Source organism: Ursus arctos, unplaced genomic scaffold, assembly GCF_023065955.2.
Source record: "Ursus arctos isolate Adak ecotype North America unplaced genomic scaffold, UrsArc2.0 scaffold_25, whole genome shotgun sequence".
In the NCBI taxonomy this organism is placed as follows: domain Eukaryota; kingdom Metazoa; phylum Chordata; class Mammalia; order Carnivora; family Ursidae; genus Ursus; species Ursus arctos.
This window is the reverse complement of record NW_026622930.1, coordinates 9,003,799-9,027,747: the sequence shown is the minus strand read 5'-3', so window position 1 is coordinate 9,027,747 and position 23,949 is coordinate 9,003,799. Positions and strand designations below refer to the sequence as shown.

The window sequence follows — 23,949 nt, the reverse complement described above, 5'->3', positions numbered from 1 at the left end:
GGGGGACACGCAGCCAACGGGAATCTGCTCCAATTCCAAGGGCCCTGCCAGCTGACTCCTTCAACAGGTGGTTCTCTGAGGCCAGAACCCTCGCACCAACAGCCAGAAGCATGTAATGTGCGACAGTCCTTCTGAGCTCTGAAACGGGGGTTCTGTGGGGGCCCTATCCTGTGCTCCTGGAGCTCCCAGATGGGCTGGGTTCAAAAGGGACCTGGGTGCCTGCACGTAACTCAGCAACTCAGCTCACTCAATGGCCGCCACGGGATGAAGTCAACAACTTCCCCAACCGCACTGAGCTCTCCGCCTTTTCTCCTTCGAACGTGAACTTGCATCTGAGCCTGCCCCTTGACTGTCTTGATCACCGCTTTCTTGATCAGGGTACCCGGGACAGACACCAACACATGGTAGGTGTTACGAATACTTGTGAACAGAGAGGTAAATCTGGAAATTATAAAACATAATATTTACTCCCACTGGCACTTAGTACGTACTTGATAATTATCAGCTCAATTCTTTTTTTACTGAAAGGAAGCAGTAGGGAACCAGAAGGACCATCTCTCTGGCCGTACTAGTCCTTCACGTACACAGGCTGTGGGTTCGGGAAAAATCCGAGAAAGGTGGGGATGGGGGAGGGTGGACATCAGCGACTCTGCTAACCCAGTATCAGAGCCTTCCTGCAGGCGTGGGCCCCAGAATGGGACTGGGGACCCTGGTTCCAGGGCAGACTGCCACCAACCAGCTCCCAAACCCAGTCACCATGTTGGTAAAGTGGAAGCAACAGTCGCCACTTGACTTCCCTTCCCTCGGCTTTAAACTGAAAGGTTGTCACGAAGGGAAAGGGCGCATCCAACTCACCTCGGAACTTTTTTCTAGCGGAATCACTCGTAGTAGGGCAATTACATGTGGCCAAGAAGCCTCACTCTATCCAAACGCACAGGACGGTAATGATCATTTTCTGTGCTGGGGACGGAAAGGCTAATTGTACTTTGTCACCGGGTCACAACATGCAAGAGCCATGGGCTAGAGCAAGCCACTGTGAAGCCCGCCTAGCATGCTGGAGAAAATGCTACATTGTTCCAGCCCACAGCTCCAACCTGTCACAGCTGGAGACCCTCGTAAGAGCTAGCTCTGTGCACCATACCCTACAAAGGAGATGCTATTACCAGCCCCCTGTTACAGGTAAGGAAACAAAGCACAGAGATCTTTAATAACTTTCCCCAAAGCATGCAAAGCTGGAATTGAAACTTTGACAGTTTGGCTGACAATGTGGCTCCAGAGGCTTCTTCCCCTTGACCACAGCACTTTACCTGTGGACTAGTGATCAGTACTGCCTGGTGGGTGTATTAGGGATGGTTGGGAAGCCCAAGGTGTCAGTAAAGTAACAGCCGCAGCTAGATGGTAGATGAAAGACCCGTGAATGTCCTGTACAGCTCAACCTCATGTTCCAGATATTTCCTAGAGGAAGTGTTGGCATTTGGGCCAGGCTGATGGCCTCATCAGCAAAGCCGTGTTTTGCCATCTGCCCCTCGCACCTGCAGCCCGTGATATACAGCACCAACCAGCACACGCCACTTGGCTCCATGACTGTTGTCGATGTGCCTACCTTCCCGTTAGACTGTCGTCCTCGAGGGTGGAGGCTGTGTCTCACCTGCTCTGTCCACACAGGCCTGGAGCAGAGTTGGCATGGAGGGCGGCCGCGCTGCTTACTAACTGAGCACAACATCAACGTGCTTGGAAAGGCAGGCTGGCTTTCATGGGGCCAACCCGGGCCAGGGAGTCGCTGAAGCTGCCCCCAGATTTGAGACTGGCTCCAGATCTCAGGCTGCAGGGCTGGGCTCACAGGATGATGGGACACCCCAAGGAGCCAATGACAAATGCTGCAGAGACCTCCCTGAGTCTCAGCATGTAACAGTCAGACCACTTCTTAAGAATCCTCTTCCCTAGCTGGGCCATTTTATAGATGGGGAGACTGAGGCTTACAGAAAGAAAGAGACCCACGCAAGATCTCACTCAATGGCAGAGCTATGGCCAGGACTTATCTTGGCACAAATACATCCTATGTAATGCACGGTTCTTCAAATTGATCCACCGATAAAGAAACAATTAGCTATCATATTTATAGACAGTTAATTTTCAACAAAGGTGCCAAGACAATTCAATGAGAAGAGTCTTCTCAACAAATGGTGTTGGGACAACTTGATATCCACATGCAAAAGACAGAACTTGAGGGGCGCCTGGGTGGCACAGTGGTTAAGCATCTGCCTTCGGCTCAGGGAGTGATCCCGGCGTTGTGGGATCGAGCCCCACATCAGGCTCCTCCGCTATGAGCCTGCTTCTCCCTCTCCCACTCCCCCTGCTTGTGTTCCCTCTCTCACTGGCTGTTTCTATCTCTGTCGAATAAATGAATGGAATCTTTAAAAAAAAAAAAAAAAAGACAGAACTTGGACCCCTACCTCACACCACAGACAAAAAGGAACTCAAAATAGTTCAAAGGTCAAATTGTAAAAAGCCAGACTATAAATCTCTTAGAGGGAAACATAAGCATAAATCTTTGTGGCCTAGGATTGGGCACTGTTATCTTAGATGCGACACCAAAAGCAGAGGCAACAAAGGAAAATTAGATAAACTGGACTTTAACAAAATTATAAACTTTTGTGCTTCAAAGGACACCATCAAGAAAGTGAAAAACCCCACGGAAGGAAAGAAATTTTGCAAATTACTTATCTGATAAGGGACTTCCAGAAAGACAAAAACCCAATTATAAAATATGCAAAGGATCTGAATGACATTTCTTCAAAGAAGATGTGCAGGTGCAAGTAGCCGATAAGCACATCGAAAGATGCTCCACATCATTAGCCATCAGGGAAATGCAAATTAAAACCAAAACGAGACACCACTTCATACTCCGTAGGATGCTTAGAATCAAAAAGATAAATAATAACGAAGCGCGTCCAAGACGTGGGAAAAGTGGAACCCTCGTACACTGCTGGTGAGAATACACAATGGTGCAGCCACTTTGAGAAACAGCCTGGCAGTTCCTCCAATAACTGAGCACATAGTTCGCAGAGGACCCAGCAATCCCTAGGTATCTGCCCAAGAGAAATTACAACACGTCCGCTCTCAGAAACGTGTACACAAAGGTTCGCGATAGCCAAAAAAGTGGAAACGACCAATATGCCCATCAGCTGATGAATGGGTAACTAAAACGTATTCTATGCATACTATGGAATATTATTCAGCAAGAAAAAAGGAATGAAGCAATCATGATGCCACAGTATAAATACCCCTTGAAAACGTGACGCTAAAGGAAAGAAGTCAATCACAAAGGACCACACACCGCACGATTCCACTAACGTGAAATGTGTCGACCAGGCAAACCTATGGACGTGGAAAATAGATTAGTGTTGCCTAGGGCGGGGGCTGGGGAGAGGATGGGGGTGGTGCAGGGGTTCCTCCTGGGGTAATAAAGTGTTCTAAAAATGATCTCAGTAATGTTTGTACCACTCTGTGAATGTACTAACAGGCATCAAATTATATACTTTAAACGGGTGAACCATATGTTGTGAATTATATCTCAATCAATAAAGCTGTTTTTTTTAAGAAACAATCAGAATCCAAAAACTAAGAGGGCCATTCAAAAAGATCTAGTTTAAGCACCCATCTTTGCTTGAATTTCCTTAAAAATATACCCATCAATAGGCCTATAGGACCCTTGCACACCTCCAGTGATGGGTAGCTCACTTCCTATTCCAGACAGCTTATCCTGTTTTTACATAGCTCAGGTAAGAATGAAGTTTTTCCCTCCAGGGATCGAAACCCTGCACCTTACGTGGTGTGCCCCTACATAGGGAGCTAAGAAGCTAGTTGAGATCCTTTTAAAAATGGTGAACCTATACCTTCCATCCACTGAGCTCGTAGTAGGAGCCAGTCCACATGCCCCTCCCTCTCCGGGCTTGCATTACCTCACCTGCTCCTTAAGCTAACTTTGAAGGTTGTCATGAAGAGCCCCTACTGCAAAGATAAGGAAACCGCGTCTCAGAGAGGTGAAATAACTTGACTTTAGCCGCTCAGGGCCACCTGGGTGGCTCAGTTGGTGAAGAGACCGACTTGATTTTGGCTCAGGTCATGGTCTCAGGGTTGTGGGGTCGAGCCCCGTGTTGGGCTCCACAATAAGCATGGCGCCTACTTAAGATTCTCTCCCCCTGCCCCTCTCCCCACTCACTCTCTCATGCTCTCTCTCTCTCAAAAATAAAATAAAATCTCAGAACGGGTCACTGTTGTTGCCCGAGAGGCACAGCCGGGATTTGAACCTGGGTCTGTTGGACTCAGAGCTGCAGCCTAGCCGGCCGCTTGGGCCGGACCGCTTCTGAGAGCCTGACACCGCGCCACCATCCCAACCGGGCTCACGGACACTGTAGGAGTGGCATGAAACTTTCACGTCCCACACTGGAACAAACAGAAAGCAAACTCCGCCACCCCAAAGAGGGGCTGAAGGCAGCCCGAGGGGCTGAGCAAAGCGCCGGCCCGGGAGCAGGCGGTGTGGCCGGCCAGGACCGCATCGCCATGGCAGGCGGGCTGACGCCAGACGATCTCAGAGGAGCAGAGTGAGGCCCGGGGAAGCATTCCAACGGGCTTGCCAGGGTTTGCAACTCAAGGACACATCACTTGGTACTGGAAATTCCTGGGAGGAACAAGCCCTCCCTGTGAGAAGCTACTCGATTCGACAGCTTTTGCTGAGTTAATCACAAAAATATTTCGTTATCCTTGAGAGTCAGGTCTCAGTGTCCAGTTCTAGTTTATAGATGAGGCCACTGAGATGGAGAGGCTGCACGGCCTGCCCAGGGTCCCAGAGCGAGTAGACAGGCGATAAGGAGTCAAATCCAAGATCCGTTCGACTTCCATACCCAGACGTGCCCAGTGCTGAGGCCGTTGCGGAGGCTGGCGCGGCCTGCAGGTTACAAAGCTCATGGTCTGCATGACCGCGAACTCTGAATGGGGCCATGACAGGTGCCCGAGTGGAGAGGCGTGCCCGCAGCCCGTGGAGCCTCGAGAAAGAGCGATGCTGTGCTACCGGGAGATCCAGGGAGGGGTTCACGGAGGAGGGGACGCCCTGGCTGAGGCGTGGAGGACAAGCAGAGTCTGGGTAAGATGCAAAGCGGCAAAGAACATGACAAGTGGATGGACCAGTGTGAGCAAAAGCCAGGAGGCAGAAAAATCCAAGGCCGAGTTCAGGCTGCAGAGGGGGCTTGGGAATTGTTAAAGGGCGACAGAAGGAAGCAGTTGTCAGAGAGGCAGGCTCTGGGGCCTGAATGCAAAGGGGTGGACTGACTTTCACCTGCAGGCAATAGGGAGCCAGTGAGGGTCCGTGAGCGAGGGAGTGGCATCCTCTGGTCAGTGACAGACCCACAAGCGGCCAGACAGCATCTGCCCAAACTTCTGAAACAACATGAACTCGAGTGAGCACACTCTTTGCACCATGGCACCTCGGGCCACATGCTGGGAAATGCTTCCTCAAGTGTCGTGTTCCCTAAGGCCTCCTCCACATCACAGACCTGCTCTTCCAACATGAGGGCAGGGGTTCAAGTCAAAAGATCTTTTCTCGACCACTAATTGAACGTGCAAACATCTGATGAGCTGTGGAGAGCAGCCTCCAGCCCCCCAACAGCACCTAAGCTTGAAGCCCGTCCTCGTGAGCCCTCAGCCAGCAAAGCACCCGGCCACGCACCGTGGCCCACGCTGTGTGGTGTGTAACAGGTGTCCTGCCTGCTCTACTGTCCCCACCCCAGGCTCATCTGTGACCTGCAATTGCCCTGGGTGGGTGTCAAGTTTACCATGGATCCCAACCCTGTGGGCCGGGGGAAACGTCAGCAAAAGCTCCTACATGGGAGGCCCCCCGCTGTGTGCCAGGCACAGGGCAGATGCCATGCGTCCCACGCCCACTGACAGCAAGGCAGGAGTGAGTGCGCCACTCGACAGATGGGGAAACTGAGGCTCAGAGGGACCCACTGTCCCGCCCAGGCCGGATGGCTACTGGAGCACAGAGACGGCAGCAAGCTCAGGCCTGTCTGCCCCAGGACCCGCGCCCGGCCGCAAAACGGTCGGCAAAATGAGGAAGTGAGTCAGGAAGGCAAGAGAAGGGGGGTTCCTTTTTGAGTCAGAACAGGATTTCCCATCACACACCCGACTGACTGAGGAGGCACCCAAGCTCGGGGGTGAACCCCAGTGGCTCAGACCCACAGGGCGCCCGGCCGAGGTCAGCCCTGAGCAGCGAGCACGGCTGAGATGGGGACGAATGGTGCATAGCTTGAGGTTACTGCTGATGGGGCTGGTGACACCTTCCCAGTGGGTCTCCTGGCTGTATGGCTCAAAATCCATCAGGTCAGACAGGGACACCAGTCCCAGATGCAAGGGGCCTTGGGCTGGGGGTTCCAGAAACTGACGGCTGAGAAAAACCCAGCTTTACCTTCTCCCACCTTGTGCCTTCTTATTCCACCCAGAGAGGCCAGGGAAAGATGAAGGGCACGCTCTCAAAGGACCCCGAGTGAGCAGGCAGAGGCTTGGGTGGGGTTGGGCTCATGTCATCTTCTAAGCGAGAACCACGCCGGGCCTGCTTTCCCTCCGTTCCAAAGCCTGGGAGAGGCTAGGTGCCTTTAATGGCAAATCCCGTTTCAACGCCTCCCCTGCACCAGATGATGCGATTGTCGGTCGGCGTGAAGATCATACAAAGGAAGAGAACCGACCAGGTCCTGCACCCTTGGGTGGCCTGACGGCTCAGCCTCTCGTTTGGCTTCTGGAAGATGGGCTCGGCGTTCAGCGTCCTCCCATAGTCTTCCTCCCACTCCCCATCTCTAGAATGCAGCGTTTCTCAACCTGAGACCACATGTCTCCACCAGTCCACGTGTCCGGTGGGAAGCACTCACTGTCTCTGTGAACCAGGGACTTTAGTCTGTCCCCTGAGACCCTCTGGGGTGCGCCACGGGGGCTCCTTGAGCGAGGAATCTCATGTCGCCTTTTGGGCCTGCCTGTCCTCCTGGTGAGGTCTGCAGGTCTCATGAGGCCCCCTGACTCAGGGAAGACTAACACCAAGCCTGCTACACGCCACCCAGGTTGTTAACCGTGAACAGTTCTTGTTGCAAGTGACCCAGAACATTCCACGGGTGGATGTCACAAACCATCCTTAGCTGTTCTGTTTCGCTGGACAGTTACACTGCATGTTTGGTGGTGGTCTTCTCAGTTGGACTAGAGAATTTGCAAATGTATCACTTACTCAACAACTGAGCAAGCCCGGGAGCCCTCTGACCACAAAGCGGAGTCTCTGATCTACTCTTGCTGGTATCACCCACACCTTGGCCCTGCACCTTCTTTCTCTTCAGCATCGGCGGCCAACCCTCTTTTCCACAAAACAACAAAATGTGTGGTCAAAGGGCCCTAGCTGCCTGGCTTGTGGCAAGGAAGACTAGACAAGAGCCAAATCTGGGTGATGTGGGGCGGTGGGGCTGGGCAGGACAGGGAGTGCAGGGCAGGGCTCGTCCGGGTGAGTCACTGCCCTAGACCCCCCCTCCCACCCAGTCGCAAAGGCCTGCCTCTTCTGGACACTTCCTAAGAGCGGCTAAGCCTCCAGAGCCAGCCTGCTTAGCCCAGTCAGACCTAAGTCAGGTGGATTTGACTCCTCTGACTTCACCTTCTCATCTGTAAAATGGGAGTAAGAGAGGCGCCTGGGTGGCACAGTTGGTTAAGCCGTCGACTCTTGATTTTGGCTCAGGTTGTGATCTCAGGGTCATGAGATCAAGCCTGGCATCGGGCTCCCCACTCAGCGTGGAGTCTCCTTGAGATTCTCCCTCTCCCTCTGCCCCCTCTCCCCTCCCCCTGCTTGCTCTCTCTCAAATAAATAAGATCTTTTAAATGGGGGTAATAATAACATGAACTTTCTATCACTGATCTGAGAATAAAGTGAGTTCTATCAGTAAAATGCTTAGAACAGCACAGGCAAACAGCAGGTGTTACGTGTAAGTGTTTTAAATTAATAATAAACTGACAAATGAGGAAAGGAGGAAAAACGAAAGAAAACCAAACAAAAGCAAAGATGCGATATAACAGTCCAGCAAAGAGGAAATGGTGGAGAAAAGTTTGTGGTATCATTTCATGGAATATTCTAGGCCATTCACAATGAAAAAAATGTGACAGTTCACACCATGCCATAATGCTGCAGCAAACAGGAGAAAACGGCACACTGCGAGGCTCCGGGCATTCTGAACCAGGGGCCGGCAAACTTTTTCTGGAAAGGATCGGGGAGATTCCAGCCATATGGTGTCTGTCACAGCAACTCAGATCTGCCGTTGTGGTGTGAACACAGTCAGGGGCAATGTGCACACCACCAGCATGGCTGTGTTCCAGCAGCTTTGTTTATAAAACAAGTGGCATCTGGCCAGGGGGCTGCAGTTTGCCAACTCCTGCTGGTAAATTATGCAAAAGCTGTGTCAAAAAAAGATAAAGACTGAAAGGAATATGGAAAGAGACAAGGGGTTCTCGGAGGGCAGTGGAATCATAGGTACATTGTTAAAATTTCGATTTCCTTAAGGTGGTAGCCACAGTCTAAAAAAAAAAAAAATTAAAGGGCTTTCATGTAACACACTCTAATAATACATTAAGAGATTCCGCTGTTCTGTTAGACTTTCAAAGCAAGTTCAAATAACTATTGAGCCCAGCGATGGCTCCATGCACCCATCACTGCCTCCTCCAGGAAGCCCTCTGGGATTTTTCAATGGGTAGCGGGCTGGGAACTAACATTGCTAAGTTTCTAGTAGGTGTCAGGCACTGTGTTCAGTTTTACACACATTCAGCTCATTGAGGTCTCCCACCTACTCTCAGACCCACAGTAGGGATGATTGCCTTTTTTATAAGGAAATCAAGATTCAGAGGGGTTACATAACCTGCCCAAGGTCACACAGCAAGTAATCCTGCTGCCTTCTTTCCTCTTAGCAAAGCCCCGGAGGTTCAAAATTGTCTCCATTCGGCTGAAGCGGCAAGGCGATACCCACTGGGCTATCCAGAAGAGTCCACACCCTGTACTGTTAACCCCTGCCTTGTATCTGCAAGCCTCAGAGCACCCTGGAGACCTACCCCAGGGGAACCTTCCCGTCTCTGGAGTCCAAGGTCAACTGTTAGCTGGCTGTGCAGATTATAATTAGCACATGACTGCTCCTGCCAGGGCTTCAAGACACCAGGTTTAGGATGTGTCTGTGGGAAGCCAAGGGCACCTGCCTTGTGGACTCATTCTGTTCCTCTGTGCTGTGGGGTCTCAGCATGAGGGTCTTACCCCCAGACTCACATCCTTGTAGACTCTGAGGTGCCACCCGAATTGCCCGGACCTCAGCACCAGGCTGAAGCCACCCCCTGGGACTCAGGGGAGCGGCATGTTTCCCAGTCTCAGGGCACTGTGGCCCTACACCCCTCCTGGAAGGGCCTGTGGGCTTGAGCTCCCCGTCAGTCCCAGGGGACAGTACTCCACTGTGACGGGCAGCCCATGGCAGCTGATGACGCTGTCACGCTCTGTATCCCCCTTGACCCTCTCTCCCTGGTAGTCCCCTGCCTGGGGCTGGAGCGAGACAGATCCTTTTCCTCCTGGAAAAGCCTGGGCTCCCTGGTTCTTGCCACCAGTCCCTTCACAAGCCCATTTCCCTTCTTGCTGTTGCCCCGGCAAGGTTACCCACCCAGTTTGGGGAGAAGGGTGGCCAGCATGTGAGCCTGGTACTTGGTACTCCCACCCTGAGGAGAGGGGCAGGCACACACTCAGCTCCCACACAAGGCACCAGACACCATCTGACTTTCCAAAATGTGTTCCCTGCTCCCCACATACACACACACAATGCTGGCTTTTAACAGATTTCCTTAAAGGGACTGATGGCCCACATGCCACCAACCCTGAGTTGACCACACTGCACAGCAGGGCCGCCACCACCCAGGGGAAGGTACCCTCTTTCTGCCTCCATGGGAAGGCAGGCCTGACCCATCAGTACCCCCGCCCCCCACCGGGCTACAGCCTCCATCCCCAGCCTGCTGACAACTGGCAGGGGCTCAGTGACTTCCCTTTCCTTTTGCATTTCCTTCAGCGCCTATGCTACCCTCTGATACGGTCTGTGCAGTTATTGCCTGCTTGTTGAATTTAGAGAATTCTAGATCTTTCTAGAATGTACATTCCATCAGAGCAGACACTCTGCCAGTTATGTCCACTGCTCCCATCCCACTTCCTGGGACAGCACCTGACACACAGTAGGGCCTCAGCAGAGAATGAATGAATGACTCTCTGCTCTACATGCTCGGTGTCATTCATTCTTTCCAGAAACCTTTACAGGGCCTCCAGGTGCCAAGTGCAACAGAGGAAACACTGCAGTGGGGACCTTCCCTCGAGGAGCTCGCAGTGTATGCGGAGAAAGATGCAGAAACAAAGAAGCCCAGTTAGGGAGCTCAGTAAGGTTTGGCTCAAAGGAACACAGTGGGTGTGGGAGACACTGCTTGTGGTGAGGGGCCAAGGGATGAGTCACAGAGGAGGTGGCCTAGGGACGGGGAACAGCACATGGAAAGTGGCAAAGCATGAACGAGCATCTGAGTCATTTGCCCCAGCCTGGTGGAGACCCTCCACCCCCAGCCATTCACCCTACAGCATTTATGAAACGCTCTGTGCTCTGGGACCCGCGGTGGGGCTGGGGGGTGGGGGGTTGGCTTCTGTCATGCGCCCACACACCCAGGGGACAGCAGAGCCCGTGATTCCTCATGCACAGGGGCTCTGAGCAGACACTGAGGCTCAGGGGAGAGGTGACCTCTCCACCACTGCCCAGCCATGACACAAACTGCCCAATGCCGCAGTCAGGGTGGCGTGACCAAGGGGACCAAGGGGGACCAATTGTTCCAGTTTGCTCCAGACTTTCCCTGTTTCTGCCCTGAAAGCCCTGTATCCCAAGAAACCCCTCCATCTAGGGCAAACTGGGGACAGTTGGTCCTATCTGTGTCCATCTTTCTTTCTCTCCTAAGACCCCTCCCCCAACTCCTGACACCTCTGTCCCCACCCCAATCTCCCAGCCACTCACAGGTGGGGGCTGGGTTTCCAGCAACCTGTGTCCAAGCCGCTTATCCTCAGGTAACTGAGAGAGAGATGCTCCAGGTTACAGACGGGGCAGCTGACTGGCAAGTCCAATGTCCGTGTGTCCTGGATTCTCTGATGAAGGCTTTAGACAAGGGCAAGGGGTGCAGGAAACCCTGGCTCGGCCCCCCTCCCCCAGCTCGCAGCCTAACTGCAGCTAGCCCAGATGTACCGATCCCTCAACGGTCTCCCTTGCCTGGGCTGTATTTCCAGAGGCCTCCACAATCCAAGGTCGGGCTTCCTCCACAGCCTTCTTTTGCGCATTCAGAGCAAGGCCCACAGCAGGCGCCCGACAAACACATGCTCAGGCAACAGGCCACTAATGATGACATTTCCATCTCTACTTTACAGAAGGGGAAACCAAGGCCTAACACTAGTTAGCCACTCACCGCCCGCATTTGTTTCCTAAGATCCCAATGATCCCACTCTTCAAATGCAGCTACCCTGAATCCAGTCTTCTAGAACCTTCTAGAGCCTTCCCCACTAGCCCCACAGAGACTCAGACACCACAGATGTTCTTGCCCAAGAGGAGTCAGATAAACTTAAAGACTTCCCCAGATGCCTGTTTCCAGGCTGCGACTCCTAAGCCAGAGCTCCCTATAGGGCGACAAAGTTGCCCTAAGACATTTACAGAAAACCCTCAGCCTGGAGCCCCCCCACAAGCTGCTGGGAGTCTGTGAGATCTCCCAAGTGATGCTTGTTCCCCAAAGAATTTGAGGCATAGCATAGAGGAGTTACAAGAGCCTGGCTGTAAATGGAAAGATGCTGATTACATTAACCGCTCAGCAAGTACATAGCTGAATTGGATTTAATCGCCTCTCTGGTCTCCTGCAAGAGCACTGCATGGAAACTTCGAGTTACACAGTCTTCTAGATCTACTATTTACAATCAGCTGTGACCTTGGGCAAGCTCTGTAACTTCTCTGGGCCCCCTTCTCCATAAAGTGCCAAATAAAACCTAGCGTGCAGGGCTGCTGGCTGAAGGGAAGAAGTCCTCCCATCCACCTGTGCTCCTGAACTCGTGGCAGAGGGGCGAAGACATAGCGACCTTTCTGGAGAGTGTGCTATGTACCTGGTATGTGTTAAGACTTGCATTGATCATTCCATCGACGTGGTAGGTCCCACTATTCTTGCCTCTCCAGATGGAAGAAGCAAGGCTCAGAGAGGCTGAGCCACTTGCCCAAGGTTGCACAGCCAGCACAGAACAAGTTTTCTTCCTCCAGGTTCCTCTCTTCTTTGCCACTAGACTTCAGGGTTAGCTGAATGTGGGAACTAAGTCTATTCTAAGGTTCTATTCGAAGCAGCAGGCTAAAAAGAGTGAGACCTGTCTCAGAACTAGTTTTCAGAGCTGAAACGATTAGAAAAACAACTTGCTCCAATCTGCAAGACCCACCCTCCCCTGCAGCAGGGGCTTCTAGAACAGAGCCTGCAAACTGTGACCCATTGCCCATTTCAGTATACAGCTTTCCAGCCAAGAATGATGTTTCTGTTTTTAAATGGTTGGGAAGGGGCACCTCAATGGCTCCGTGGGTTAAGCGTCTGCCTTTGGCTCAGGTCATGATCCCAGGGTCCTGGGATCCAGTCCTGCATGGGGCTCCCTGCTCAGCCGGGAGTCTGCTTCTCTTTCTCCCGCTGCCCCTCCCCCTGCTCATGCTCTCTGTCTCTCTCTCATAAATAAAATATTTAAAAAATATGGGGTGCCTGGGTGGCACAGCGGTTAAGCATCTGCCTTCGGCTCAGGGCGTGATCCCGGCGTTATGGGATCGAGCCCCACATCAGGCTCCTCCGCTATGAGCCTGCTTCTTCCTCTCCCACTCCCCCTGCTTGTGTTCCCTCTCTCGCTGGCTGTCTCTATCTCTGTCAAATAAATAAATAAAATCTTTAAAAAATAAATAAATAAATAAATGGTTGGGGAAAAAAAATGGAAAGAGTAATATTTTATGATAGGTAAAAATGACATGAAACTCTTAATTCCCACATCCGTAAGCAAAGTGTTATTGGCCCGCAGCCACGGAGCATTACAGGCAACAGAAGAACTGAATAAATTACAACAGAGTCTGTGTGGCCCATACGGCAAGGATAGTTACTATCTGTTCCGCCACAGAAAAGGTTTGCTGATGCTATTTATCAGCTCAAGAGAAATACCTCACCCCACCCCCACCGATCAAGCACAGCATTCCTGAGAGGTCTGGAAATCTCGAAGCCTCCATACTGTTCCTTTCAGCAAAAAGTCTGCAATCCCTGATACCCAGAACGGGCTGACCAGTTAAAACACAACAGGAACCTCACACAATCAGGAAAGAAAGGCACGGGGGCAACAGGTGGTTCCCCCAGACACAAGCAGGAAAAGCGGCTGGGGCCAGCCAGGGTCTGTTTGCCTGAAGTTTGGTTTCTATGACCCTTCCAGATAGTTTAAGGACTGGGGGCACGGGTGAGGGCCCTCCTCCATCTGAGAGGTCAAGGCCTGCGGCCAGCACTGCTGGGTCTGCCCTGGGGCAGCGGATTTCTCGGTTCCCTGACCTGATTTGCCCTTGTGCCGATGTGGGTGCCAGGGTCCTATGGAGTCAGATGCCGGTAACGTGGCATTCACCTGGTTTATGCCGCCACGTCTCCAGGGGGAAAAAAAGCCCTGAGTACTGCACAGGGGACTTCCTGAGCTGCCACTATGACTCAGGAGAGGTGGAAACCCAGGGCAACAGAGAGAACCAGCTGGCCTGCTGGGCAGGGGGAGTCACCGAGTAAAGCAAGATGAGGACATCTCATGCCGAATCACCCCCAAATCTGTGAACAGATTCCTCTGGGTCCAGGGGGCTGGTGTGAACAGTCTGGGCTATCTGTCCGTTTTGTTAGGCCGTCCATGGTGAGCGCCTCTCAGATCCATCAGGACGTGGGACCTGGAGGGGCCCTTTGAGGTCACCTAGGTACAGTTTGTACATACTTTGGACATCTGTGCATCATATCTGTGATTTCGGCCACATCTAGGGATGCCTGCTCTTACTATGTTTTCTCATTAGTGTTTTTTTTTTTTAATTCTCCCCATTTAAACTTAAATTTCTTTTAAAAGGAGAATTTTTATCTTTACCTCAAATAGAAAACCAGAGTATCAATTACCATGTACAGAGCATCATAAGGGATAAACACAGTGCATATAAACACCATTTATTTAACTCCATCTGAAGCTGTTGCCAGCTTGTGCCCGAGGCCTGCTCCTACTTAGGAACAGGCAAGCATTAGAGCCAGGCTGGCACCACACGGAGACAAAACCCAGTGGCTCTCCGCCAGCCCCATGCAGCAGGTCACTCGGAGAGCTTTTAAAAAACACAGATAAGCAGCCCTAGGTCCACAGATTCATACGCTGGCCTAAAGGGAAGGCCTGGTGATTAGGAAAACATTGCACAATCAGAAGGATAAAGGGGAAAAGTCAAAGGGAAGATATGAAGACGGAGAAGGGAATTGCTGTCATTCCCTGCTCTGAGCACGTGCCACCACATTCATCCTGCCTGTGACCAGGAGCCCCCAGTCCAAACTCAGACTCGTTTACACCCTTGCACTGTACTAAGGACCCAGGGGGTCAGGGCTGGGGTAAGACCGGAGGGCCTTGTGCGGTGACACTGACTTTTTCCCATAATCAATTCTATAAAAGAAAAAAGTCACACTGGCCATTAGGGATGGCTGGGACTCTGGGAGGGAAACGAACGATCAAGGTACACAGTCTGCACCCTATACACCCCAATAAAACTATTCCCATGGCGGCGGCAGTCTCCGCCCATCGCGCCCCTGGGGCCGGCCGGAGCAGGGGCCCCAGCCAAGAACACCTGAGCCAAGGGCTGACTCACCAGCAGCTGTGCCGACCCAACCACTGTGAGTGCCGGGGCGGAGGCAGGCGGAAGTGGCCAGCTCCGTGCACGTGACCCACACTGCCACCAAAGTCACTTCCCCAGCTAGGGAGCACCCCGGGAAAAGAGGGAGTGCTCAGGGAAGCTGGAAATGGGAGAGCCAGACCAGCTGGGACCAAGTGCTCACTTGGAGCTGGGAATTCCTCGTCCACCAGTGATCCTGTCGGCCCCTTGCGCAGCTCTGCAGGGAGGTGTGACCAGCCCCAGGAGCAGGTGAACTGGCCCGGCCCATGCAGGTGATGTGACTTGCCAAGATCACACTCACCCACCAGACTCCTTCCAGCCACAGGGCGCAGATGTGCCTCTGGAGCCTTCCTCCCCTGTGCCGCTCAGCTGACGTCAGCATGCTGAGCGAAGGCGGTGGCCCAAGGCACACGGCTTCCAGTGCGGGGCAGGGCGACATCCCAGCCACAAACTCGTGCCTCTCAGCCTCCCAAAGGCAAGTGGCTCCAGCGAGGAGCCGCCGCACAGCAAACCCCACTGCTACCCAGAGGGGACAAGTACAGGGACTTACGGGGCCACCGCCTCACCTCAGCCAAGGAGCACGCGCACAAGCAAACGCCGCTGCCCTCCCCCCTCCCAGGCATTTTGGTGGTTTTACCTAGAAGGAAATGGGGGCAAGAGGTACCACAGATGGGCTTTTTATGAATCCATCTTCTACAATTACTTCTGAGCCAAGTTGAATGTGAAAGCAGCAAACAGATAAACAGGCAAATTACATAAGCCAGGCTTCCCTGCTGCCCAGTCCCGAATGAAGGAATTTAACCTGACAAACCCAACTGGCTCACATCCAGCCGACAACGGCCGGCTTGTGGTCACCAAGTTCTCAGTAGCGAGTGAGCAAGCCGCAGGTGGGGCTCCGGGGACCGAGGGAGAAAAGGGTGTGGTCAGGGTGGGGCGCCCCAGGGTGGGCCCCCGCACTGGAAAACCTGTGGCATTCCTGGACCCCGTGACACTGGCCCCACAGAAGGGATTTCCTCTGAAGAATGGCCTGTCAGCGTGAGAGCCACTGGAGGAGGTGGAGAAAGAACTCGATGCGTAGGGAGGAGGCCGAGTTCTTGGTGTGACTCACTGCGCCCTGCCCAGCGCGCTCCCACCAGGGAACATGGAAAGGCCAGGGGAGGCTGGCGGGTCCCTGCACGAGCTGTGGGGTCACATAATCGGAGCTAAATTCTAACTCTGCTGCAAAGTGGCCGAGGGCAGGTTGTGGAATGTCTCCCTAAAATGCGACCCTCAGAGCCTGCCTCCTGAGCTGTTGGGAGGGTAGAGAGGGAAAAACCCCGCAGGGAGCACTCAGAGCAAGGTGGCCACTCCTGAGCGCTGAGCAGACTCTAGCCACCGTGATCAAGCATGCCAGGCCCCCCGGGGGGCCGTCAGTTTCTACTTCCATTCATCCCATGAGCAGGGACTGAGCAGCTACGACCAGGGCAAGGCTCTGGGGACAGAAAAAAGTCCTTGCCCTCATGGTGTTGACGTGCTAGCAGGGGAGATGGAAGATTAGCTCAAGAGCAAATACGTAGGATGATTTCAGGTGGCGATAAGTGCAAGAGAGACTCAGGGAATGCGCGTCAGACGTGAGCTCCAGGGGGGGCCAAGAGATGTCAGATCCCAGACAGGCTCCAGGTCGAGCGCGGGCCCTGGAGAGCCCAGGAAAATGGAGAGCTCTCCAAGAGGACAGTCTCCAAGGAGGGCCACAAAGGGAGGTGACCAGCGTCCCACCTTCTCTCCCCAGCCTGGGGTCCTGACTCTGGAGCCCACCTTTCTTCTCAGTGTCCTGGGAATCACTAGGATCTGCCCCGTCCACTCCAGTTGGGGGTGCTCATTAGGGCGGCATCAGCACCCCTATAGTTTGTAAGATCCGATTTTCAAGTGTAGAGCCTTTTAATTAAATAATAAAAGCGAGGGAATGAGAAACCCTGTATCTCTGCCCTCAAGGAGGTCACGATCCTTGGGGAATCAGACAGGACAGGTGAAATTTGAATACAAGTGGAAAGTACAGTGGGAACTGGAAAACAAACCCCCAACCCTGCTGGGTGGCCGGAGGAAGGAAGGCTTCTAGGAGGAGGAGATATCTAGCAGGTGTTGGGGGGGAGGAGCGGGGGGAGGGGGGTAGTGGGGCAGAGGTCACAATGAGAGGGCAGGTCTGGAGGTGGGAAAGTCCAGGATGGGTTTGTGGTCTCTTGGGACCAGAAGGTACCCAGGTGGCAGAAAGCATGAAATGCCAGCCGGCCAGCCTGGGGGCCTGGGACTTGTCCTCAGAGCAAGGGTGAGCTCCTGGAGGGGATAGGCAGGGACGCACCTGCTTAAGTGAGCTGGCCTCTCCTAGGGTGGGCAGATTGCAAAGGGAGACTTAGAGTCCCCAGACACCTCATTGGAGGCCATGGTTCTTGGAAGAGAGGACATCCAGACTTCCAGGCACCCTTGAGCTCTCCTAATTTCAGCTTCCCATTTCGAACGGCAGGGAGCAGAGGCTGGTCCAGGTGAAGGTCAGTGTGCCTGGGGATGGGCTGGTGCCTCCCATCATCACAGAAGGGCCAGATCTTTGAAACAACAAGGGAAGAGGCTACCCCCAGTGAGTCAGCCTGCTGTGTTATTTCAGCAAATGTCACTTGGGAGGGGCTCAGCCCTTTCCAGACCTTAAATAAAACTCTCGGCTTAATTCGAGTCCCACCAGTGACTCCAGGGGCCCACCTCTTCTAGGCAGGCTTCAGTGATGAGCCAGAGGGCCTAACCCTGAAGACAAGCCTGTCTACACGGCACGCCCAGCCCGCCTTGTGCTATGGCATGAATGCAGATGAAACAGACTTTCAGGGAAGGTGGCTTCGAGGGAAGAGTACTGGCCAGGGACCAGAAGCCACCATCTCAGACCCCAGATCAGCCCCGAGGCACCAGACAGACCTGGGCTAGGCACTTCCGCTCGCCAAGACTCCGTTTCCCCACGGGTAAAATTAGAGGCTCAGATGAGATGAAGTCAAGGCTCGGGCTGGCTTATTCTCCACAACAGCCGTCACTTCCAAACCCTTCGTGAACATGGCACATGCAGTCTCCCGAGGGCACGTACATGGAGGGCTTGTTTCCCAGCCTCTGAAAGCCGCCTGGCTTGCGCATAAGCCCTAACCAGTATAGCTTTTTTCTGACTTTTTTTAAAATTAAAATGATCACATTAGTTTAATCTCAGATATGCCATCCGTTTCCCTGTCTGTCCCGAGGAGGAGGCCACGGCCTTTGTCACCCTGGTGGCCTGGGTGTGGCAGGCGGTGTTCGGATGACGGTCACACAGGTGTGGCAGCCCAGAGTGACCTGTCTTCCCTGCCTAGGTGCCTAATGTTGACCTTGGCCGGGGCACTTCCATTAGCCGTAAAACCAGCAGGTTGGTCCGGGGGACCCGAGGTTCCTCCCACCTCAAACATTTCAGGACTTTCTGATTCATAAGCATAAATCATTACACCGAGACTTTCAAAACTCCGGTTGATCACCTGAGATGGCAGTGTTCACACCACCTACTAGTTGTTAGGACTTCAGAAAAGGGAGACGATTTCTCCAACAAGAAGAAGCCGTGTGTCTAGCATACACTAGGATTTGTGTTTATTTCTTAAATCCAGCCAGATCAACATCTGAATCCAGGGCAAGAGTCTGATTGCCTAAGAGGGCTCTGTGAAATATTTCATATTTCCTACTACCGTTTAATTCTATTTGCACGTAAGATTTGATATACACAATGGGATATGTGTGTGTGTGTGTATAGAAACAGATACATATTTGTAAAGATGAAGCATAAAAATATTTTAAAATAGCACCCACGAGCATACCACTCAACAGCAGAAACGGAACATAAGGGTGCCACCGAGCGTGGAGCTGGCTCCTCCCTGACCCTGTGCCCTCTTCCCCACCGAAGATAACCACCCCGATTTGGGGTTCCCATTCCCCTGCCTTTTAGCAAACCCACTTCAATCTGTGGAACAGGATCTATGTAGAGAGGCGTGCAGAAAACATACATGTCCTTACAAATAGTTACAGGGTGAATTCCTTCGTCGCAGACCCCAGGACCCTCCCAATCCCCTCTTACCCCCCATGCGCCCTCCCCCCCCAGTGGTCATCTTTGACTCATTTAAAGGTGATCGCCTCTCCCATTTTGCCATTGCTTTACTTCCGGTGTATCTATCGCTTAATGACTCCTACCATTTGCATTTTCAGCTTCATAATTAGCAGCTCTCTGCCCAGCCTTTCAAAGCATTTCGGAGATGCTGGGATTCCCTGCCCAGAGTCTGCAGCCTAGAAATCCAGGCAAGAGGTGCAGGCCGCTGCACATTGTTACAGTTACACTAGGAGGATTAGTGATAATAAAACCACAGTAACTCCTCCTACGATGTGTCCCCACCCTGCAGGGCATTCTGCTGAGCCTCGTCCCCCATTGTCCCATTCATCCCCACAGCAACCCCGCAGGGAGGTGTGGGACCTCTTATCTCTATTTTAGAGATGACAAAACTGAGGCTTTGGCTGCTGGGACTGTCCCCCAACTGCTTCCTAGCTGCTCAGCCCCAGGTCAACGCCGTCCCCCAAATCCCGAGACAATGACTCCCTGGGGGGGTGGAGAGGGTCAGCAGAGAATTCCAGAACTTCCATCTCCTCCTCCCAGGTTCCTCTCTCAGTGGCCCTGTTGTGCTACTTTTCGATGTTACAAGGAGAAAAAGTTCAGAATCCATTCTTTTCCAGCAAATACTACCAGTGTCTTAATGATAACCAGGATCCTGCCTCATTGTCAACACTGTTCTCCTGATGACCAGCGGATAACGTCGTGCTTCTATTGTCTGAGACACACTGCGGGGGGGTAATGAAGAGCAGCAAGTCAAAAGCCCAGAGTTCAAATCCTACCTATGCCACTCCTGGCCTCTGCGTCTGTTTCCTCATCTGTAAATGGGCCAGCAGTGGCAGCTTTGGCTGCCGTCAGGGCCATAGGAGAGACAGGAAATGCTTCCTAAGGACCCACAGGTACATGGGGTCCCCTGGCAGGCCCCTCTCAAATCTCTCTGCCTGGGTCAAAGACCCAGGGGTGCACCCAATGTTCATAGCAGCATTGTCCACAATAGCTAAATCGTGGAAGGAGCCGAGATGCCCTTCAACAGATGACTGGATTAGGAAGTTGTGGTCCATATATACAACGGAATATTACTCAGCTATCAGAAAGAACGAGTTCTCAACATTTGCTACAACATGGACGGCACTGGAGGAGATAATGCTAAGTGAAATAAGTCAAGCAGAGAAAGACAATTATATGATTTCTCTTATCTGTGGAACATAAGAACTAGGAAGATCGGTAGGGGAAGAAAGGGATAAAGAAAGGGGAGTAATCAGAAGGGGGAATGAAGCATGAGAGACTATGGACTCAGAAACAAACTGAGGGCTTCAGAGGGGAGGGGGGTGGGGGAATGGGATAGACTGGTGATGGGTAGTAAGGAGGGCACGTATTGCATGGTGCACTGGGTGTTATACGCAACTAATGAATCATCGAACTTTACATCAAAAACCAGGGATGTACCGAATGGTGACTAACATAATATAATAAAAAAACATTAAAAAAAATAAAGACCCAGGGGTGCAAAGGCTCCAGGGCCACCTGCCACTGGACAGACACGGGGATTTAAGGCAGAGAGGAATGGGCAGAGCTGCGGCGGAATGGGGGGACTCAGGTGTCCCCGCCAGGTCCCATCGTAAACTGTGACAGCTGCTTGCACCTGCTGCGTCTAAGTTGTCCATGTTGTTCATGGAACGTCTCATTTAATGCTCACAGCACCCAAGATGGGGGCACTATGGTTACCCCCCCCCCCCACCTCATGGGGAAGAAAATCCAAGCTCTGAAAGGTGAAGTGACTTTTTTCATGGCCAAGGCTGAACTGGACCCAGGTGGTCTAACGTGGCCACCCCCACTGTTAACAGCTGGGCAACACGGGAGGTCCCTCTTGCTCTCAGGGGCTCCAGGGTCTTCAGGGGGATGTGCTGGACCTGTCCAGTCTTACCTCCCCAGAGCAGAAGTCACCCTACAGCCAAGCCAGGATCCCCCAACTATCTTGGCCCCAGGTTTTGGCATCACGAGGCAGAGCGGCCACCCAGGCAAGGCCAGGTCTGCAAGGGCTACAGAACATGAAAAGCAGCTGGGAGAGAGGGTTGGTTGTTCCCATGGAGACAGAAGGAGTTCAAACTCACCCCGAGGGGTGCCTGCAGGGGGCCAGCCTGCACCCTGAAGCAGAAACCAGAGCCTGGATTCTCAGCCCTCCCCTCAGGGCCACCAGCAAATCCTCAGGCCTCCACAGGACCCCCAGCAAGACAGAAGTTCCAGAAATAAGCCTTCCCTGCCCACTGCCCCCCTCCAGCTGCCCTCAGAGGGGCCTCTCTAGCTGAAAACGGCGCCCCGGGGCCAGCACGCTTGGCACAGCTGTGACTGTCGGCAGCCCAGTGCGGTCCTGCTTGAGGAATGTGCAGACCCACACGTGTCAAAGAGCCTCGCTGGGGCACGGTTACAGGAAACAGAGCAAAACAACCCGTTGGCACCAAGTTGTCCCTCCCGCCTCCCAGCTCCTGACCCCTGGGGGCTGCTGGCTGTGCAGAAGGCAGGGCCTGACCCTCTGAGAGAGCCAGCTTCTGTTCTTGGCTGTGCAGCTCTGTGCAAATCACTCCCCATCTCTGGGCCTGCTTTCTGTCTTCTGGTGGATGAAGGAGGCTGTCCTGCCAAACTCAGAAGGACAGTGATTTTGTGACATGCTCCCTTTTTCTGGGAGGACCATCTCTTTTCCCCACGGTCTCCTCCTGCCCTCACTCCCTGGGGATGGGGCATGCTACCTGGGCATGTCAGTCTCCCCCACTGGTGCCAGGAGGAAGTTAACCCTTCAGAGGTGAAAGAGACCGGGGACCTGGGAGAGGGTCCCAGGGCAGCCTTGGGCCAGAGCTTTGGGGGCAAAGTGAAAAAATAATAACATTCATTATCACCCCACTGCAGCCTTATAGTTTTGAAGCAGAGGTTGGCTGCGCTGCATGGGGCACTCACCCGCTCCTGGGTTGACCACTGGGGTCCCTCCACCAGATCCCCTATAGAGTCAAAATCTCAAGACCCTAAGCAGCATCCATTTGGGGGTCGCTCAGGCCCTGCAAGAGATCTTTGGCCTCACTAACCCCGCTTGAGAGTTGTGGGATGAGGCTCAGAGAGGCCGAGGGGCTTGCCCAGAGCTGCACAGCCAGGAGGTGTGTGAACGAAACCGAGACTGCCTGGCGCGACCTCCCCCGCCTAGCGCGCGGGCTCTGGGCTGTCTCAGGCACTACGAGGCGAGCGCGTGGTCGCCAGGACCGGGTGTTCCCGCCCGCGTTTACTGCCCAGGCCCGGGACACGCGGCGGCGCGGGCCCGCGGTGACAGGTCCTCTGGCCCGGAGCGTAGGCTGAGCGAAAACTGGAGGCGGCACCCGGCCTGCCGGGGACACGCTGCCCAGGGCTTAGGGGCTTTTTCTTGGGGGCCGCACCTCCAGGCTTGGGGAGCGGAAAGGCTCGGAGACTTCGCAAGCGGCAGGGAACGGTTGGGTTTAAACTAAAAATACCCGCCCGCCCGCAGCTGTCACGCAGGGCCCCCGCCCCCGCGCCGGGCGCGCCTCCCCGGGTCCCCTCGACTTTCGGCGACCCATACGCCTGGGGGACGCGTCAGGGCTGGGCGGGGGGCTGCGGCCCCGACCCTCCCCGCCCCTGCTCGGACCTCGGCTCCCGCGCCACTTACCCGGCCCGGAGCGTGCAGGAGCTCGGCGCCGCGGGCAGCTCCGGCCCAGCTGCCCTCCTCCCTGCGTCCCGGGCGGCTCCGGAGCGGGGCGGGGCCGGGGCGGGGCCGGACACTCGCCCCCAGCCCCGCCCAGTCCCCCTCGGGGACCAGCCGCGGGAGCCGCCCCCGGGCCTTGCCATGGGGCAGGGCTGGAGAAGGACGCCCCCGGCTCCGCGCGCTCTGCGGAGGCCCCCGGTGCACCGCCCCAGCCCCACGGCACCTAATCGCAGACCCCTCCGAGGGAGGGAGCGCTGCCGCGGGGGTTCCCCATCCTCACCCCTGGCCCCGAGCCCAGGGCTGCCCACTCTGGCTCGGGAGCCGCCCGGATCCCCGGACCCCTGCCTGCCTCCGCCGGGGTCTCATCCTTGAGGATGGCACGGAGCTGTTTCTCCCCCCGGGGAAAGTTGGATCGGGGAGGGAGTTCCTCTGGTGTCCAGATTTGGGGAGAAGGCTAAGGGGCTGACAGGTCTTGCCCCCTCAAGAGCCGAGGTCGGGCCAAAAGCAAGGGCACTTCTCCCGGAGGCGCGAAATCCAAGAAGGAAGTGACACCTATCAGCTGGCCTGACAGTGGGGGCGCCCCATCCGGTCCCTCCCACCCCACAGTGCCTGGAGCCACCGCGCACGGGATCTCTGGGCCTCAGGCTCGGATGGGAGCCCCCCAGGATAACGAGAGGGGGCGAAGGCACGTGAGCCGCAGGAATGGGAATTCTAAGCATAATCTGGACCTCCCACCAACTCAAGGCCGCGGAAAGTGTCTCCCTTTTTTCCCAGCGCCGCACTCCCACCCAAAAGACACATCCTCTCAGCCTTGATCAGCGGCTCCACCAACCCTGAAACCTTGCAGCACGCCCTCCGAATCTTATCTGCCTCCTTGCCTTTGGCTCCCAGCGCACCAGGGCCCTTTGAACTGTCTCTCCACCCCAGCCCTGATCTTTGTCGGAGTAATTACATGTTTGCCTGATAGGTTCTGTCTGGATGGGGATGAAAGCCGCTAAGGACACAACTTGTGGAACTGTGTGCCGTGGGGACTCCAGTCTCCACAATCTAGATGTGGCTGCACCCATTTTGCAGATGAGAGGGTGAGGGCTGAGCTTGAGGAGTTAGGGAGCTGGCCCAGATCTACT

General features: G+C 54.1%; 1 protein-coding gene across 8 annotated transcripts in view; it reads right to left on the bottom strand.

Moving 5' to 3' along the window:
* Positions 1-22,872, bottom strand: part of SYNE3 (spectrin repeat containing nuclear envelope family member 3) — a 94,042-nt gene extending 71,170 nt beyond the window's left edge. For 3 of the 8 annotated variants that reach the window (XM_044389944.3, XM_044389945.3, XM_057318383.1), the window contains exon 1: positions 22,787-22,869. The gene's annotated coding sequence lies outside the window, so the exon portion shown is untranslated. Of the gene's footprint in view, positions 1-22,786 lie in introns of all 8 variants that reach the window. The other 5 variants (XM_048219856.2, XM_057318382.1, XM_048219854.2 and 2 more) reach the window with 4 other exon arrangements.
* Between the last annotated feature and the right edge of the window lie 1,077 nt (positions 22,873-23,949).